The following is an 18496-nucleotide window of genomic DNA, read 5'->3' as shown; positions in this document are numbered from 1 at the left end:
AAAGACAACACACAGAAGATCGATCCTGGCCCCAACCATAGACATTGATCATTCCCTCATTACCAGCTATTCCAGATGTGAAATCCTTGCAACCTTGTTGATTTGAGCTCACTGCCGGAAGTTCTAGACTCTGACTCTGGGTGTTCAAAGAGAGCAGTATTATCGATGTGGGGTCCTGGGCTGGTTTTGCCCACGTGCTCAGAACTCATCCTTTCCACCAATACGACTTCCTACCCTGGGCCCCGCAGCTCTTAGCATCTCACGTGTGATGCATCCTGACAGTGCCCCACCCCCTCGGTTGCTGCCCCGCAGCCGTACCTGAGAAGTCCCATGCCTGTTAAAGATGGAGCAAAATACCATTTTCCAGTTCACCTCTCTGCTCAAGAAGCCAAAGGGAATTGTGTGACATCCTAGGTTTGTAACTAGGATCGAATGAGAAAATCCCCACAAACAGCTTGTCACAGCGTCTGCCACTTGGCAGGAACTCAACAAGTGGCAGCCACTATCATCGCCCAACCACCATGGGACCTGGGTAAACTACGCTGCACATGTAGCGTCAGGCTCGGTCCTGCATGACTTCTAATTATGTAAAAGCCAATTACAAAGTCCATTAAATGTCACTAATCAAGTCAGGAAGTGACCAGGGCATGAGTCGTACTTCCTCAGTTAATGAAGATACCAGATTCTTCAACCTGAAGTTCAGGATGGTTGCAGCAATCCCTGTCTTCCAGCAGGCGTAGGAAGGCCTCCCAGCCCCCGTTGCCACACGGGCCTTGCCTTTGTCTGCCTACTCCAAAGAACTCCAAGCAGACGTTTTGCCCAATTTCCTCAAAAGCCCTGAGTCTGGCTAGAACCATCAGATAAAGCAGTTGACAGAGCTGCCCACATAGTTTCCGATGGACCCATGCCTGCCTGGGATGAGTTCCGGTTCAGGGGCTGCTCCCAGAGCAGGCACTGTGGTCACAGCCTCTCAGAGGGACGCTCCTTGAGCTCACTGCATCCAGGTAAATGTTCCCTTTCCACTGGGTGGAGTGCCGCCACGACCCTGGGATGGCTGGCTGGCCATCCCCCAGGCCCGATTCCCACTCACTCCTTTAAGGTGAACATTTTCAGGAATTCCAGTCTCCAACTTTTCTCCCCAGCCTCCCACCCTCTGCCTTTCCCAGTGCCTGTCCCACTGTCACAGCTTCAGCCACCTTGTGTAAACCACCGAGAGCTCCTGGATGGGTAGCCCGGAGTGCACGTCTGACTGCATCTGGACATTCCCATGTGGGTACCCTCAAGGCACCTCAAACCCCACACTCCCTGAAGGGAGAGCCAGCCACCTCTTCTTTCCCTACCCTCAGTCCTCCCCAAGCCCGCCTCTTGTGTTGGCACAGCAGCCAGGCTTGGTGACCCCCCTCAGACCTTCACTTCCCACTTCTCATATTTAGTAATCACCAAATTCTCTTGATCCTACTATAAATCCTCTTCTTAATCTCCACCTTCTTCATCCCACTGCCACTGGCTTAAAATACTTTTTTATTTGTTTTTTTTTAAAGATTTTATTTATTCATTGAGAGAGAGAGAGAGAGGAGAGGCAGAGACACAGGCAGAGGGAGCCCGACATGGGACTCGATCCCGAGACTCCAGGGCCACGCCCTGGGCCGAAGGCAGGCACCAAACCGCTGAGCCATCCAGGGATCCCCTAAAATACCTTTTTAAATGTTATTTTTTGTCCTCCAGTAATACCTTTCTCCAATCTAGGACACATTTATCAATCACCTACCACGTGCTGAGTGCTCTGCTAAATGCTTTACATGATCCTTGTGATAATTAAGACTTTAATCCTTGTGATAATTTTGATTTTGGTGTAATTACTCCCATTTTACAGATTAGAAACTGGAGGCTCATCAAGCAGACTCTGGCTCTCTGCATTTCATCTGCCTTCCACATCTCACTGCCCCAGGACACACAGGGGACATATGCTGGCCCTCCAGGGACAGTAACAATTCAGCCCCCAATGCTAAGTGAGGATCCGGCCGAAACTCAACTAGCCGAGGAGAATGCGTGGGCAGGTGCAAGAGGGAGCACTGGGCCAGGCGTAACAAGGCCAGGCAGGCCAGTTATTGTAAAGGGAGCCCTACATCAGGGCCTTTTACCTCTGGGTCACTGGTTCAAATCCAGGCAGGCCTCAGCTGACAGAAAATCATTACCGGCTCTGTGTCGGGTTGCTTGACAGATGGAAAATGAGTTTCTGTCTCCATCCAGCAGGCAAGTGTCCACATCACACTTGGCACTAAGCAGCTCTTGACTCTGTGGAGACAGAGGAGAAGTCAGGCGACGGTCACCCTGGTGTCAGGCAGGTCCCTGAGGTCAGGCGAGCCTGCATTTCAACCTTCTCTGTGTGCCCGTCTGACAGCTTCCTCGTCTCAGCCGTTTCAGGGGCGCTTTATTAATCTGCTTGCAGGTTTTTTTGTCTGAAGACACTGTTTAACAAGTCATTTGAAGTAATGGAACAGCTGAGAAAATCTGATTCTGCGGCATCGAAAGATGAGCAGCCAAATCACAACAGGACAGTATCTGAAAGGACAGCTTTCCCCTTGGCCGGGCCGGGCCCTGGGCCGCTGAGTCCATGCGGCTGGGGTGCGGCTGCTGGGCAGGGGCGGCTGGCACCCCGCTGCACCCGGGAGCTCCCCAGAGTGGGGGCAGCGGAGCCGGTTCCCTCCCGGGCACTTGGTTTTCCTCTCTTGTTCCCTCTCGAATGTACCAAAGCCACTGGTCTAAAGGCGTCCCAAGCTTAGAAAATGCCTCCTCCCTCCCTGTGCGTGGACAGGCCCTGCCCAACCTTGGGAAGGGGTCCAGGAGCCCCACGGCTGGGCTTCCTCGGCACAGCCCCGTGGGAGGCATCCACAGGCCGCCCTGGGCGGTGCTGAGAAGGCAAGACGCCGCCTGACTGGGCCAGGCCGTGCCGCCCCCAGGGCCGAGGGGCCCGGCACACGCCGCCTTCTTTCTCACTGCTTCTGGCAGCGCCGCCGAGTCGCGCCCATCCTGGGCCCCCGAGAAGCCCCCAGTCCTCCCGGAGTCTCTGGCTCTAAACAGAACGAGCCCACTGGGCTGTTGGGGGCCCCCAGCGATGTGCCCCCCGGATTCCCCCGGCCAGCACGGGGCACACCGCGTGGTCCCCTCTGTTGACCGCAGTCGGCCGGCGGCACTTGCCCCTCCGGAGTGTGAGCAATGGGTCCCACGAGGTTCACCTGGCTCGTGGCAACCAGGCCAAGGTGTGCGGAGGGACCCTCGGAGCCACCGCGGAGCCCGTAGGCAGCTTCTGTCCCTGGGAAACCCACTTCCCTGCCTCCCAGAGGCGGCCCCATACTTGAGCTTGATCTCACCCCCCCTCTTGTCTGGTCGCATCGGGGGAGAAGGGACAGGAGCACAGAGGGGAGCACGGAGCTTAGGGCCATGGTGGCACCTCACCCCGTCTTTGCGTCCCCTCAGAGATGTCTGAAGCAGGAAGGAGCCCCCAGATGCCCAGTTTGCTTTGTTGCTCTGGTTCCCGCCTCTGCGGGACACGCCGGCATTGTCCATCGGAGCCGCCCGTGTCCACCTGCTGCCCTTCCCGCCGCCTCCCGTGTCCACCTGCTGCCCTTCCCGCCGCCGCCCCTGTCCACCTGCTGCCCTTCCCGCCGCCGCCCGTGTCCACCTGCTGCCCTTCCCGCCGCCGCCCCTGTCCACCTGCTGCCCTTCCCGCCGCCGCCCGTGTCCACCTGCTGCCCTTCCCGCCGCCGCCCGTGTCCACCTGCTGCCCTTCCCGCCGCCTCCCGTGTCCACCTGCTGCCCTTCCCGCCGCCTCCCGTGTCCACCTGCTGCCCTTCCCGCCGCCTCCCGTGTCCACCTGCTGCCCTTCCCGCCGCCTCCCGTGTCCACCTGCTGCCCTTCCCGCCGCCGCCCGTGTCCACCTGCTGCCCTTCCCGCCGCCCGTGTCCACCTGCTGCCCTTCCCGCCGCCGCCCGTGTCCACCTGCTGCCCTTCCCGCCGCCGCCCGTGTCCACCTGCTGCCCTTCCCGCCGCCGCCCCCGTCCACCTGCTGCCCTTCCCGCCGCCGCCCATGTCCACCTGCTGCCCTTCCGGCCGCCCCCTTGTCCACCTGCTGCCCTTCCCGCCGCCGCCGGCACATAGACTCCCAGCTGCACCTCAATTTCCAGGGCTCCGCCGTTTGCGCAGTCGCCGCGACGGCATATGGTGCGACTTTCCTTCACAAACCGGACAGAAACTGGGGTTTCTCCGTGCGTGTGTGCGTGTGCGTGTGCGCACCCGTGGCTCTAGTTATGAAGCCATATAGGCTCATGGGGAAAAAAATCGGGATGGAGTGGAGCGAGAGCTCGGTGTGCAGGGCGGCCGGGAAGACCGCGCGCCGCGTCCCTCTGCCCTTGGCCGCCGCCGCCCTTGGGGTCCCTTGCGGCCGCCCGGCCTGTCCCCAGAGCCCACGGCTACTTTCGGATGCAGCCTTTCCCGGCTCCCGCGGCACCAAGAGGACGGAACAGGAGCCTGCGGCAGGAGCCCCCGGGCTTGCCCGTCTGCCCACACGCGGGGGCGCAGAGGGGTCAAGGCCAGCACCGGGAGCGGCCCGCGAGGAGCCGGACGGACCCCTGCCTGGCAGGCTGCGTCCTCTGGCTGTGCCTCGGCAAGCTCCAGGTGAAGGCCAGGGGCTTCCCTTGACGTGTAGGCAGCCTGCCTCCGCGAAGGGCAGCAGGCAGCACCTGGTCACAGCCGGGCCCGGCGACGCTCGGGGCCTGCGCCCGAGGCCGTGAACAGGTTACCCCACGCGATCCTCCCCGTCAGGCTCCATCTCTGCAGGATGACGATGGTACCGCCCACCTCAGGACCTGTCCCCAGGACGAAATGAGGTCACTCGTCTAAATGAATGATGTTAATTCGAAAGGGTGACACAGGTGTCGGGGGGGAGAGCAGAGTCCCATGTATCAGATGTGCCCCAGAATTGAGATTTTAGTGTCTAAAAGCTGTTCTAATGTACCCCTTGACGTTCTTCTATTCGTTGAGTAAGAAAATTATAAGAATGATCTCTTCCCACCCCCACTCCCACCCATGGAACTCAATGGCGCTATTCCTTTTTGGGTGGAAAAAAACATTTACGTTTCTAACGTGGGCTCCCTGGAGAGCCCTGGCTACAGAAAACGTGCACAGTGTCCTGCCAGCACCAGGACTGGGTCTTCTTTACACTTATTTACATATGGAGCGAGATCTCCACGGCTGCCTGCCCGAAGCCCTATTTTTAATTGTTGGCGGCCCAGCTGCCCCCTGACCCCTCCTGGCCCTCCGCGGAGGATTTCCGGCCCCTGCTGGCTGACGGGGAGGGGCCGCAGACAGGCTCCTGGGAGGGGAGCTCTGCCCCGAGCCCCCCACCCCCTCCGCAAGGTGCTCGGGTCCGCGGGGGCTGGTCCCCCACCGAGCAGGAGCCGCCGGGCCCTGGGCCTGGCCGGTGGGCGCCCCGCGGCCCCGCAGCTGCAGCCCACGTGGACAAAAGGACGGGGACGGGACGAGGGGGAAGCGGCTGCCCACATGCTCCCCAGCGTCCCCCTCTGGCTGCGCTTCTGGGAAAATTAGGAATAGAGCCAAGTGTAGGCAAAGGGCTGGGTCTGAAATTTAGACAGACTGTTTTTTTTGTTTGTTTGTTTTTTGTTTTTTTATTTGCATTTCCTAGACAGAGCAATAAAATAGATATCGATAAATATTTTCCAAGAGTGCCCTCTAGTGGAAATCTAGAGGCAGGAGCACATCTTAGCAAGAGGCGACGCGGATCCCAAACTCCTGAATAAAAATAAAGCACGTCCGAGCGAGACCGCCTCCACACGTGATCCGAAAACACATCACGTTTCTCCCACGGGGCCGGGAAGTGTCACAGGGCCTCGATGGGGGATGAAGGCTGCCTTAGGTCTAAAACGAGGTCGTGCTCTACTTTGGGAAGTGGAAGGCGGGGGGTGGGGGGGGCACAGTATCCGACACCCCGAGCGCGGAGGAAGCGCGTGCACCGGGCCGGCTGCAGGCTGAGCCCTGGATCTGGGCCGTGGGGGCAGCCAGGGCGGCGGTCCCGGCCAGCCCCGAAGGCCACCCACACTGCTGGGCTTTTACCTTGGAGGATGTGGGACAGTGAGTCATTTGTGCCTCTTCCCGGTTCTTCCCGGCCAAGGGCAGCTTTCCCCCTGGAGGCGCGCAGCTTGGCGCGGGGCCCAGCCGTCTGCAGCCTGCGAGGGTGCGGGGCCCGGCGGGCGCCCCCAGCGCGCTGCCCCCCCAGCCCGGGCGCCCGGGCAGCCCCGCGGGTCGCAGCGGCCTGGCACGAAGGGCCTCGGGCAGGAGGCGGCGGGAAACCCTCGCCCAAATCCAGGCTGTGAGCCAAGGCGACCCCGACTGCTTCTGACCACTCTCCCCGCCCCCCGCCCGGTGCGCGTCCCCAAGAGGATCCGGTGTTATCTGCTTGGGCGGATTCCAGTTCATCTCAAAACCGCGGCTACTGCCAGTAGTAGTAGTGAGTAGCCGCCAGCCTCTGATTTCCCCTTCAACGAACGCACTGTGAGCTCTTCCTCGGTACCAGGAGCGGTCTGGACTCCGACCACCGCGGCAGACAGGCCCTGACCCCGGGAGCAGGCCAGGTGGAGGCGGACGCCACAGAGGACGGTGTGTTGGGGGCCTGGGGGGGGAGCAGCGAGGGGCCGGGCCGCCCTCGCCAGCCCAGCTCAGGCGCAGGCCACCCCAGGCCTCCTCCCGGCCTCCCTTCCCGCAGCACCCCTCCTCCTGCAGGTCTCCTGACCCGCGACAAGATCCCCCTGCACCGATGCAAAGCGCGGCCCTGACCAGACCTCGAGCAGGGACAGGAGGGAAGGAAAGGCCACCAGAAGTGACCCCGAGGACTCCTCAGCGGCCAGCGGGAAGGGTGATAATGCGGACGGCGGGGTGCTGATGCTTTGAACGTGATGGCTAGTAAGGGGAGAGCCAACTGAGATGAGGTGGGGGGGCAGACCTCTCTGAGGCCACATTTAAGCTTCTCTTGCGTGCCAGCTGTTCACGGGGTCAGAGATGGAGGATACAGAGAGAAAATGCTTCCTGTACCTTCAAAAAGTTCAGAGCCCCGTGATGAAATGATAATCTCAGGATTCAAACAGCAGGGTTTCAAAATAGCCCTAAGGTCAATTGCTCACGATAAATGTGCCAAGTAACACATGCTGTCCCCATTTTTTATTTTTCTTTTTTTAAGAGTTTATTTATTGATGAGAGACACAAAGAGAGGCAGAGACACAGGCAGAGGGAGAAGCAGCTCCCTGTGGGGAGCCGCATGTGGGACTGGATCCTGGGACTCCAGGATCACACCCTGGGCCGAAGGCAGAGGCTCAACCACCGAACCACCCAGGCGTCCCCCCAGCTTTTAGATGTGGAAACTGAGCTATGAGACGTGGAAGGACGTCCAAAGTAGAGCTCATCAGTCACGCTGTCAAGTTTGGATTAAGGCTTTTCTTACCTCCCATTTTTTTGTCTTTCGTACAGCATGTTGCTTGGTAGGAATGGGGATGAACCGTGAGATGCCGACGTCTCCCTCAGCTCGAAGGTTTCATGTGCACATGCTGCACTGTCCCACGTGGATTAAGAGGACACTGCCCCCTCGCCCCTGCCTCCCAGCCTCTGACTGAAGGACTCTTGCTCCGTCTAGAGAAACAGGTTTCCTAGAGCAGTTGCATTCAGCCTTTCTCAGCCCCAAGGACTTATGGGAAGTATTTTGAGGAGGAAGGACAGAGGGACAAGCGAAGGAGAGATGATAGAGCTGGACTTCTCTCACCCCGAGTAGCTGTGCTTTGATCCGCTCTGCATATTGGGCTTCCATTAAGAGCAGATTCTTTTGAAAAAGCAATTCTGATGGTGGGAAGAGAGGAAAGAAGAGGATTGGGGTCAGGGGCTGGTGTAATAACCGTTGGCTTGTGTTGGGTCTAGGACCCAGCCTGGAAATCAGATGATGCAGCCACCCTGCCGTCGGCCACTCCCTAGAGGCAGGGGCCACGCCTCACTTCCCTTTCTATCCTCCGGCATTAATAGGGTCCGCCACGGGGCGGGTGCTCCATCAGTGTTTACCTAAGTGATCTGAATTAATTCATCTGAATTAATTCGGGCTTCAGTTAAGTCTCCAGCTTAGGAGCCCTCCCGTTTTACTCCACAATATCCAACCTCTCATCTTCCAAGTCAGCACTGACCATCCCCAGAGAGGGCTGGCGATAAGACACAAGGCTTTCCTCTGGGATACAGGGGACGCCTTCAGCAAGCACTACCCCTGCAAGGAGATCCGTGCTGCCTCCCCGGGTCTATTCTACAAAAACAGTTGCTGGTCGCATAGGTACGACTCCTGCTATACGCTTGGAAGGAACTGGGAGCGTGCTGCGTGTCTACTCACGTTGGAACAATGGGGCCAGACATGAGCCTGAGAGTGTGGTCCTTGGGGGCCTGGGTGGTAGCTCCTTCCGCAGCTCTGTTGAGTGGCCGAATTATATACAGATTTGTTTCTATTGCAGAAATGTGTGTTTCACCCATAACCTGTCTATGCAGTGCAGTGACTCTGTGTTCAAGTTCTGCCGTGTGCCAGGCAGCGGGCTAGATGCTGGGGGATATAGCACAAAACGACCCCGCAAGAATCCCTGCCCTTACGGAGTTCATACGCAGCAGAACCCACAGCAGCCGCTCTCGGCCATGGCAGCACGTTCAAATCACCTGGAAAGGGTTGATAACTCTGGACATGGGCCCCACTCCCAAGACGTCTGATTTAATTAGCTTGGGATCCTGATATCCGTGTTCATATCCAAAGGATCTGGGGCTAGCTGAGAGGAACGCTAAAGGTCCGCGGAGAAGCTTCTAGTCTTTCCAATTATGCAATGAGCCAATCTCCCTCCTTATTACTTATTAAAGTTACTTATTAATATTTCCTTATTCAAGTTGAACCTTTCCCCTCGCCCCAGGCTGTGGGAGGAAAAGGAGACACACACACAACTTGCTCTTTGTTTCCTCCAGAATTTCCCTAGGGCTGTGTGTCTCTTAGCTTCCTGCCTCAGGAGTCTTTTCTTCTGGAAGCGGTGCCTGGGCCAGGGCAGCTCCTGAAACCTGGATGTTGGAGAGGTGTGGCCTTCCCCTCTGCCTTCTGTCACCCTGCGTCATTAATCGCTGCGTCTGGTTTTTCCTCTTTCCTTGACTTCTTTTTCTCTCCACCTCTTGGAGCCTGGTGCCTTCAGTGTTCTTTGTGGCTCTGGAAGGTGGCAGCGATGCCGGAGCTGGAGGCAAGAGCCTCTCCCCCTCGTCCCTCCTCTAATCTCACACAGGGTCTCTCTCTCCCCAGCCCTCCTCACCACTCCCCCCCCAACCATTCCTTCTCCCACCCCAGTGCCAGGCTTCCGTGCTTTAAATTTCCACCTCCTTGCCTCTGCCACAGGGGCGCCCGGACCGCCAGTACAGAGGCGGTGGCCTGTCACCAAGCATATGGGACCGGAAATTGGACGTTGTGACCCTCCCCCATCTCCACCCATGCCCGTTGGTCATGGGGTCTGGAAAGCACCCCATCCACAAATATTAAAGAGTGAGAGCAAAACAAGCTTGCTTGTCTGCTTGTTTTTTAATACCCGGAGGAGTTGATATGCAACCCCAGAGGGTCTGGCCAAGTAGGGGCTCAGCTTAATCAGAGGGCTCAGGCTTACATAATGCCCTGCAAATAATAATAATAATAACATAATAGTACTAATGCTTGTGCTACATTTGGAGTTTGAAATGATCAGTGACATTTCCCCTGATGAGGTTAAACAGCCTGGCTCTCAGGGCTGCACATTTGCATAATAAAGATCAGAAGTCACTGCCTACTACATCTCTCTCAGCACCGGCCCCCTCGTGTCCTTGATTCAGGGACACCACATCCTAATGTACTTCCATATGCGGTCCTCTGCAGTGATTCTAATCTTTGGCTTGCATGTGAAATGTCAGCCTTTTTTTTTTTTCTTTTCTTTCCTTTTTTTTTTTTTTTTTTTGCCTGAGAAAACAACAAATTATGTTTCTAAATGAGAAGGTACTGCCTGTAATGGATAATATAATCTGAAAATGCAGAGGCAACATCTGTGACCCATGGTGCTAACCTAGCAAGCTGTAGTCTATTTTCCAGCCTATCAGTTGATAGGAAAACATCACTTTAGATATAATAATTAATCATTAGTCAAAATGGATATTCCCATTGGTTCCTTGCCTCTCAGACAACCCTGCCTAGCCTGGCTATAAATCAGGAAAATACATTCTTTAATAACCAATGGAATGCATTTCTAGGCAACCTCTTTCCTCCGTAAAGAAACAAAACACTTTGCAGAAACTGTCCATCATCAGCTGATGGATGAAGATCCTCCCGAGGTGCCAGTGAAGAAAAAGAAAGCAGGGGGAAGGGAGGCAGTAGGTTCAAGATGTTGGCTGCAAACCAGGGAAACATCTTACAGTGGTGGCTCTTGGTTTGGTAATGGGATGATGAGAGCCATGGGGGCCCATTAGTTCCTTTTCCCTCTGTGTCTGTCTTCTCCCCCTAGCCTACTGCTGGGGCCTTGTCACAGCCCAGGAGGTCAGGCCTTGGCCTAGCCCACCATGAGTGGCCAGTCCCCACGTCCCATCATCCTCCTGGATTCAATGGCAGATGCAGATTAATCATTTCAGCATTTTTCTGCTTGATTCCAGGCTCTCTCTGGATCCATTGACATATTTACAGCACCTACATGCTCTAAGAAAACAGATAATTTGCCAAGTCTATTGGAGAAAAGAGAAGGCTGGAAGTCAGGATGGAAGGAAGGAGTAAGAGGACAGTCTTAGACTCAAATGCTGTTTCACTGTGAGCTCTCAGTGGCATTGTTCTTCTCCTCACCTCTGAAAAGGAGGTGTTTTTGCTGATTTTTAACCATACTTGTTGGTTAAATTTCTGGGGCAGTTCCTCAAGGTGAGAGGAAAAGGAATCAGGAGGAAGGAAATAGGGCAGCCCGGGTGGCTCAGCGGTTTAGCACCGCCTTCAGCTCAGGGCCTGATCCTGGAGACCTGGGGTCGAGTCCCACGTCAGGCTCCCTGCATGGAGCCTGCTTCTCCCTCTGCCTGTGCCTCTGCCTCCCTCTCTCTCTCTGTGTCTCTCATGAATAAATAAATAAAATCTTAAAAAAAAAAAAGGAGGAAGGAAGAAGAAAAGATACTTTAACCTCAAACTTCAAAGAGAGTATCCAGCTTTTATTATTCTAATTAAGCAAAATTAAAAGTTCAAAAACCAAAAAACCACTGAGTCCAATGACCTTTATAGCCATTCCTAAATGTTTTGTTTAAATTCAACTTGCCGGCATATAGTATAACACCCAGTGCTCATCCCATCAAGTACCCCCCTCAGTGCCTGTCACCCAGTTGCCCTATCCCCCCACCCACCTCCCCTTCCACTACCCTTTGTTTCCCAGAGTTAGGAGTCTCTCATGGTTTGTCTCCCTCTCTAATTTTTCCCCACTCAGTTTCCCTCCTTTCCCTTATAACCTCTTCCACTATTTCTTATATTCCCCGTATGAGTGAAACCATATGATGATTGTCTTTCTCCGATTGACTTACTTCACTCAGCATAATACCCTCCAGGTCCATCCATGTCGAAGCAAATGGTGGGTATTCGTCATTTCTAATGGCTGAGTAATATTCCATTGTATACATAGACCACAGCTTCTTTATCCATTCATCTTTCGATGGACACCGAGGCTCCTTCCACAGTTTGGCTATTGTGGACATTGCTGCTATGAACATCGGGGTGCAGGTGTCCCGGCGTTTCACTACATCTGTATCTTTGGGGTAAATTCCCAGCAGTGCAATTGTTGGGTCATAGAGTAACTCTATTTTTAACTTCTTGAGGAATCTCCACACTGTTTTCCAGAGTGGCTGCACCAGTTTGCATTCCCACCAACAGTGCAAAAGCGTTTCTCCACATCATCACCATTTGTTGTTTCTTGTCTTATTAATTTTGGACATTCTCACTGGTGTGAGGTGGTATCTCACTGTGTCAACCATTTCTAATTTTTGAACACTATGTTTCACTATCTCAGTACTGCCCACCCAATTGCTGAATGTGGAAATGATTGAGGAAAGGCTGCTTCAAAAAAAGAAGAAAAAGAAAGAAGAAAAGAAAGAAAGAAAGAAAGAAAGAAAGAAAGAAAGAAAGAAAGAAAGAAAGAAAGAAAAGAAAGAAAGAGAAAGAAAGAAAGAAAGAAAGAAAGAAAAAGAAAGAAAGAAAGAAAGGCTGCTTCATCCTGGGGCATGTAATTGCAGCTCTTATTAGAGACCAGCAGTTCCCAAGTGGGGGCGGCTTGGGCCTCCAGGGGACATTGGACAATGCCTGGAGACACTTCTGGTTGTCCGGACTACAGAGGAGGGAGCTACTGTCATCTAGTGGCTAGAGATCAGGGATGCTGCCAACCATCCTAACCATGCACAGGGCAACCCCCACAACAAAGGATTATCTAGTCCAAAATGTTGAGCATATGGAGGTTGGAAAACCATCTACCAGACCATCTAAACTGAAGAAAGTGTGCCCATAGGCAAGCCTCTGACTTGGAAAGGCCCCATTCATCTTTCCTTCTGCCCGGCTCAGATTGGGAAGTTAAATTAACGGCTCCGCTTCTCCCTGCCAAGAACTTCCCTGAGCCTTGGATCTGAGACTCAGAACATCCCCTGCTCTGGAGACAGTGGCCCACAGAGCTCTAGCTGGCCTCTAGACAGCCACCTGCATCTCCTGATGCCCATGCTCCCTAGAACTGCCTGAGGTGCTGCATACTCAACTTCAATCCAGATCAAGGACTGGGGATAGTAACACAAATCTTAAATCTTGAACTTTTCACTCACTCATTCAGCAAATATTTATTGATTACTTACTATGTATGAAGAACAACTCTAGGTGCTGGGGGAATCACAACAAGTAAAACAAAGTCTCTGCCTTTACAAAGCATCCTAGTCAGGTAGAGGCAGAAAATAAAACATACAAATAAATACGTGAGACCCAGGCGGTAGTAAGTACTATAAATATTAGGAAGCAGAGAGGGGCAGAGAGAGTGAGAAGAGATTGCAGGGGCCTGGGGAGCCCCTGTGATAACACTAGAGCAAAGCTCGGAAGGCTTGTGGATGTCTGAGGGGATGCGGTTCTGGACAAGAACAGCCAGGGCAAGGGGGCTGAATGGGGCCGTATAGTGTTCAAGGAGCTCTCTTGACAGTAGTGAACGTGGGGTGCCAGGAAGAAAGGAGGGGCAGTGGCGGCAGGCCTGGCAGGTCTCCCAGGCCCCGGTCAGTGCAATCAGATGTTCATACATTATTCTGAGAGCGATGGAAAGTCACTAGACAACTCAGAAACAGTGTGGCATAAACTGTTTTACGTTTTTAAGAGCAAAAAGGCACCAAGAAAACACTTGACAGGCCTCAGCGGTCCTGGCAGCTGCACCCCATTGTCAATGGAGTGGAGTCTCAAAGTGTTCACATATTCTTTTTGCATTCAAAGAACAGAATAACGAACTTAACAGCAGACTTCCTTTTACCATAAAGGCCCTCCTGATATTCTAAAGCGGAGGTGACTGTGCCTGGTTTTGCAACACCCTAAGGCTCTACATGCAGATGGAGCAAAGTTCTTCTGAAGATGCTCTCAAGTTTAATAAAATAAGTAAGGCAGATTCATTTCACTTGAATGAAAGAAATGCCTTGCCACACACCACTTTTAGAAGAAGGGGATTGGGGTGGAATGAAATCAAATCAGAGAGCCTGTATTCCAGAAAAGCTGGGAACACTGACAAATACCTGAAGTCCAGGAATGGGAGAGGGTATATGTGTAATTTATTCATAAATTGCCAGCCATCTCCAGACAAGTTTTCAAATAAAATGTGACACTTGATTAAATATTTACTGGTTTGTTGACCCATTTTTTTTTTGTCATTGTTGTTAATTAGAATTTTTTTAAAAGGAAACATTGTCACAGCAAATTAAAATCCAGACAGCCTCAACATGGGATAGCTCAGCCAGGCTGTAGTCAAGCATTAAGTTGCGATTTAGCAACAGTATTGTATCTGAGGGGAGACATCAATTGGAAAAATCAGAAATAGCCTCTCAGTGTAAAAAGGTTGAGGCTCACCCCTACACTAGATCAATCTGCCATCATTAACACAATAGATCTGTTTGAAATCTAAAGAGTTTTGGAAATATAGAGTTTTCAGCAATTGTTTTTCTGTTATCTTGCCTTAAATATGTATTTAGCCCAAACCCCCTTTTCAAAGCAGTAGCTGGCCAAACAGTTCTGTACCTGTTTCTACAAAACAAAAAAAGCTATGTTAAGATGTTGCATGAGTCCTTTGCTTTTTTTTTTTTTTTTTTTTTTTTAAAGCTTTTAATGGCTTTGTGCTTTAGTAAATGCCTTCAGGTTAACACTTCCTACTGGCTCCCCTCTGGGGTGTCTCTGAAGCCAGGCTTAGTGGACCTTCAAGTTCACAGTAACAGAGGGGTTTTATGTCTCCTGACTACAGGTCTATGGACTCCACCGCCCCTGCCAAAAAAGAGTTTACTTGCAATGTCTCAGCAAATACGTCTGACCCCCAGCAGGAATTGTAGCCAGTGGCTATGGTGACAACAGTGCGGTGACCACCTCTGTTGGCTGGGTGGAGGAAGGGGGGCTCACAGGGGAGAAGCTGTCATGGAAAGGGAATAACATTTTTGGTGATCATGGAGTTTCTCTAAATGGACTAGGTTTGTTTTGTTTTAGATTTTATTTTATTTTTTATTCCTAACAGACAGAGAGAAAGAGAGGCAGAGACACAGGCAGAGGGAGAAGCAGGCTTCCTGCGGGGAGCCCGACATGGGACTTGATCCCAGGGCCCCAGGATCACGCCCTGAGTGGAAGGCAGGCGCTCAATCGCTGAGCCCCCAGGCGTCTTTAAATGGACTAGATTTAGAATTGCAGCTGCAGGGATGCCTGGGTGGCTCAGCAGTTGAGCGTCTGCCTTTGGCTCAGGGCGTGATCCTGGAGTCCCGGGATCGAGTCCCACATGGGGCTCCCTGCATGGAACCTGTTTCTCCCTCTGCCTGTGTCTCTGCCTCTCTTTCTGTCTCTCATGAATGAATAAATAAAATCTTAAAAAAAAAAATTTGCAGCTGCAAGGTGACGTTAAGTAGTCAGTCCTGGTGGCTACAGGTTGAACATGCATTTGCTGGTCACAGCAACTGGAAGAGGTAAAGAATTCGGTTTTCAAACTCTGATGAGGGAGCGGAGACTCAGAGGTCTGACTTCTGCACCGCTTCATTATTTTGCCCGTGGAGCCAGAGAAGAGGAAAAGGCCACCCCGGAGATTTCCCTCACCCCCTTCGCTGCTCCTCCTGGGGATGAACACCCCCTCCTTCTACTCACAGAAGCTGCGTGGCAGGCCGGCAGGCTAACCTGAGAGGAGGCGAATTAAAGACAGCTTCAAATCCTTTGCCACTTCTCCCATCAAAAATCAAAACCTTTCACCTGCCCTTCGAAGAAGGTGGGCTGGCCCATGACTTCCAGTAACCACTGGAAAGTGGCAGCAGCGAAACCATGTGACTTCCAAAGCTAGGCCTTAAGAGCCACCCAAATTCTGGTTTTGTCTGCTTGGAACACCCCCCTGGGAACCCAGCCACCGTGCTAGAAGGAGCCGTGAAGAGAAGGGACAAATTGCTGCCTACACACATCAACAGCCGAGGCCCAGCCCGCAGCCAGCACCCACCACCAGCCCGGGTGAGCGAGTCACCTTGAACGTTCCAGCCCATTCAACAACACATGGAGCAGAAGAACTGCTCCGCCGAGCCCAGGCAACCCCAGAACTGGGAAAGATGATCAATGTGGTGGTAGTGGCTGTTTTAAACCACTAGTTGAGGAGTAGTTTATTTCACAAACAACTGTGAAAGAATTTCTTACTGTTGGCCAGAGGATGATGGCCTGAGGCGAGCTCTCCACTGGTGGGATTCCTGGTCTGCATCTCGGGGAAGATACCATTGAGGAGGGTGGGATATGTAGAAGGGGTGTCTCTGGCCACCACTGGAGTATAGTACATTCATTTCTTCCCCCAGAATTCCTAGAACACTCTCATTTGTGAGCACACAATTACCCAGGTCTCCATGTTCCTAATGAGGCTTTGCCTGAAGCCAGGAGACAGCTCTGCATAGCCCAGAATCCAGGAGGAGACAATCTTGAGCTTAGTGCCCTATGATCTAAAAGAAGCTGGAAAAACAGCAGGATCTGTCTCTTTCCCATACACTCCGTTTTTTTTTTTTCATACACTCCATTTTTTAAAAAACATTCTTTTTCTTGAATTGAAGTGTCATGAATGCCCCTCTCTTAGTCAAGTTACTGAACTTATTCTTAAGTTATTGTGAGAGTTAAAGGTGAAAATGTATGCTGAGTTCTTTGCACAGTACCTGTGTGATTCAGGTGCTCAATAAACACCCTTTCCAAATTTATAGTGGTTTTTTGTTTCCACATTAAAATGTTTTATGACTCTGTAACAGGTTTACCTCTGAAAACGCAGCTAATTTCTGGGTGTCCTATTAGCTGAGCATATTCAAAAGTTATACTCCAGTCTGTCGTCTTGACCCCACATAGTACCTCTGGGACACTTGGCTAAGTCAAAGGGATCTTCATACATCACAAGAACAGGAAGATGGTCTTGGTCCACGACGTTGTCTTCCTTTTTGTCCTTGAAAAGACGAGTTGAGGTTCTTCTTCCAACTGTGTGGCATCAGCATTTTTTGCAGACTGACCTTTGGCAAGAAGCAGTATGTCTGCTAGCTGTTGGGGTACATAAGCCGCCCATCAGGTGTGAAGGGATGGGAGGTCTCAGATCCATCTGCACCTCAAGAAGAGGCTTGCTTACCCCGCTCTCGTGTTCATGCGGTGCATACACGTCTCTCCACAGATGTGTTGGATGGAGTTCCCTCAGACTCGCCTTGCTTCACATCAGTCTCCAAGGCGGATCTGCCTGGCTTTTGAGTTTCCGAGACGACTGAATACCCCAGCGCTCGCCTTGTCATCTGAAGCAGAGCCAGCTGGGAGGCTAGTTTTGAAAATGAAACTTCTGAGGAGGTTTGGGGAGTGCAAGTGGGGGCTGCAGTTCTTTCTTCTTCTGAGAGACACGACCCCAATGCTACTTTTTTTCAAAGAGTTAGAGCAAATGAGCCTGACACACGGAGGACGGACAGAGCTTCTATTTCTGCAGGTTCCTTAAGGCAACAGAGGAAGCTCCGCGGCCAAGGGAGTCTAGTTAATGAGCAGGTTATACAATATTCATTGTGTTGAGTTTAACTCTTCAAACAGAACGTCTAATTGTGAAAAGAAAAAAAGCAGCTAAATTACAGATGTTAAGACAACAAAGCCCGAGAAGAACTAACTCCCTGTGCTGATCAACCTGTCCTTCCCCTGCTGCCTCTGTTCCCGAGTCCTCCTCCGCTGTTCTCGCTCGGCTGTGACCCCGCGGGGCAGGGCCCACCGGGCCGCGCACCCCCTCCCCCCCGGCCTGTGTCCCCCTCGGCTGTGACCCCGCGGGGCAGGGCCCACCGGGCCGCGCACCCCCTCCCCCCCCCCGGCCTGTGTCCCCCTCGGCTGTGACCCCGCGGGGCAGGGCCCACCAGGCCGCGCACCCCCTCCCCTCCGGCCTGTGTCCCCCTCGGCTGTGACCCCGCGGGGCAGGGCCCACCGGGCCGCGCACCCTCTCCCCCCAGGCCTGTGTCCCCCTCGGCTGTGACCCCGCGGGGCAGGGCCCACCGGGCCGCGCACCCCCTCCCCCCCCCCCGGCCTGTGTCCCCCTCGGCTGTGACCCCGCGGGGCAGGGCCCACCAGGCCGCGCACCCCCTCCCCTCCGGCCTGTGTCCCCCTCGGCTGTGACCCCGCGGAGCAGGGCCCACCGGGCCGCGCACCCCCTCCCCCCCCCCCCGCCTGTGTCCCCCTCGGCTGTGACCCCGCGGGGCAGGGCCCACCGGGCCGCGCACCCCCTCCCCCCCCCCCCCGCCTGTGTCCCCCTCGGCTGTGACCCCGCGGGGCAGGGCCCACCGGGCCGCGCACCCCCTCCCCCCAGGCCTGTGTCCCCCTCGGCTGTGACCCCGCGGGGCAGGGCCCACCGGGCCGCGCAACCCCTCCCCCCAGGCCTGTGTCCCCCTCGGCTGTGACCCCGCGGGGCAGGGCCCACCAGGCCGGCACCCCCTCCCCCCAGGCCTGTGTCCCCCTTGGCTGTGACCCCGCGGGGCAGGGCCCACCAGGCCGCCGGGCCACGCACCCCCTCCCCTCCAGCCTGTGTCCCCCTCGGCTGTGACCCCGCGGGGCAGGGCCCACCGGGCCGCGCACCCCCTCCCCCCAGGCCTGTGTCCCCCTCGGCTGTGACCCCGCGGGGCAGGGCCCACCAGGCCGCGCACCCCCTCCCCCCAGGCCTGTGTCCCCCCTGCCCGCAGAGGC

General features: G+C 54.1%; 2 long non-coding RNA genes across 8 annotated transcripts in view; one reads left to right on the top strand and one right to left on the bottom strand.

The window, feature by feature from the left end:
• LOC144282499 (uncharacterized) overlaps window positions 1-17538 on the bottom strand; it is a 78406-nt gene extending 60868 nt beyond the window's left edge. For 6 of the 7 annotated variants that reach the window (XR_013350944.1, XR_013350941.1, XR_013350940.1 and 3 more), the window contains exon 1: window positions 15971-17538. This is a non-coding gene — a long non-coding RNA (uncharacterized LOC144282499). Of the gene's footprint in view, window positions 1-2141; window positions 2296-15970 lie in introns of all 7 variants that reach the window. The other variant, XR_013350942.1, reaches the window with a different exon arrangement.
• LOC144282501 (uncharacterized) lies at window positions 6002-13943 on the top strand. Its single transcript, XR_013350947.1, has 2 exons — window positions 6002-6928; window positions 7537-13943. It is a non-coding gene; the product is annotated as an uncharacterized LOC144282501 (long non-coding RNA).
• Window positions 17539-18496: the final 958 nt, after the last annotated feature.

Source organism: Canis aureus, chromosome 13, assembly GCF_053574225.1.
Source record: "Canis aureus isolate CA01 chromosome 13, VMU_Caureus_v.1.0, whole genome shotgun sequence".
Lineage (NCBI taxonomy): Eukaryota > Metazoa > Chordata > Mammalia > Carnivora > Canidae > Canis > Canis aureus.
Note: the sequence above shows the minus strand (reverse complement) of the source record. Positions and strands in the feature narration are given on the sequence as shown.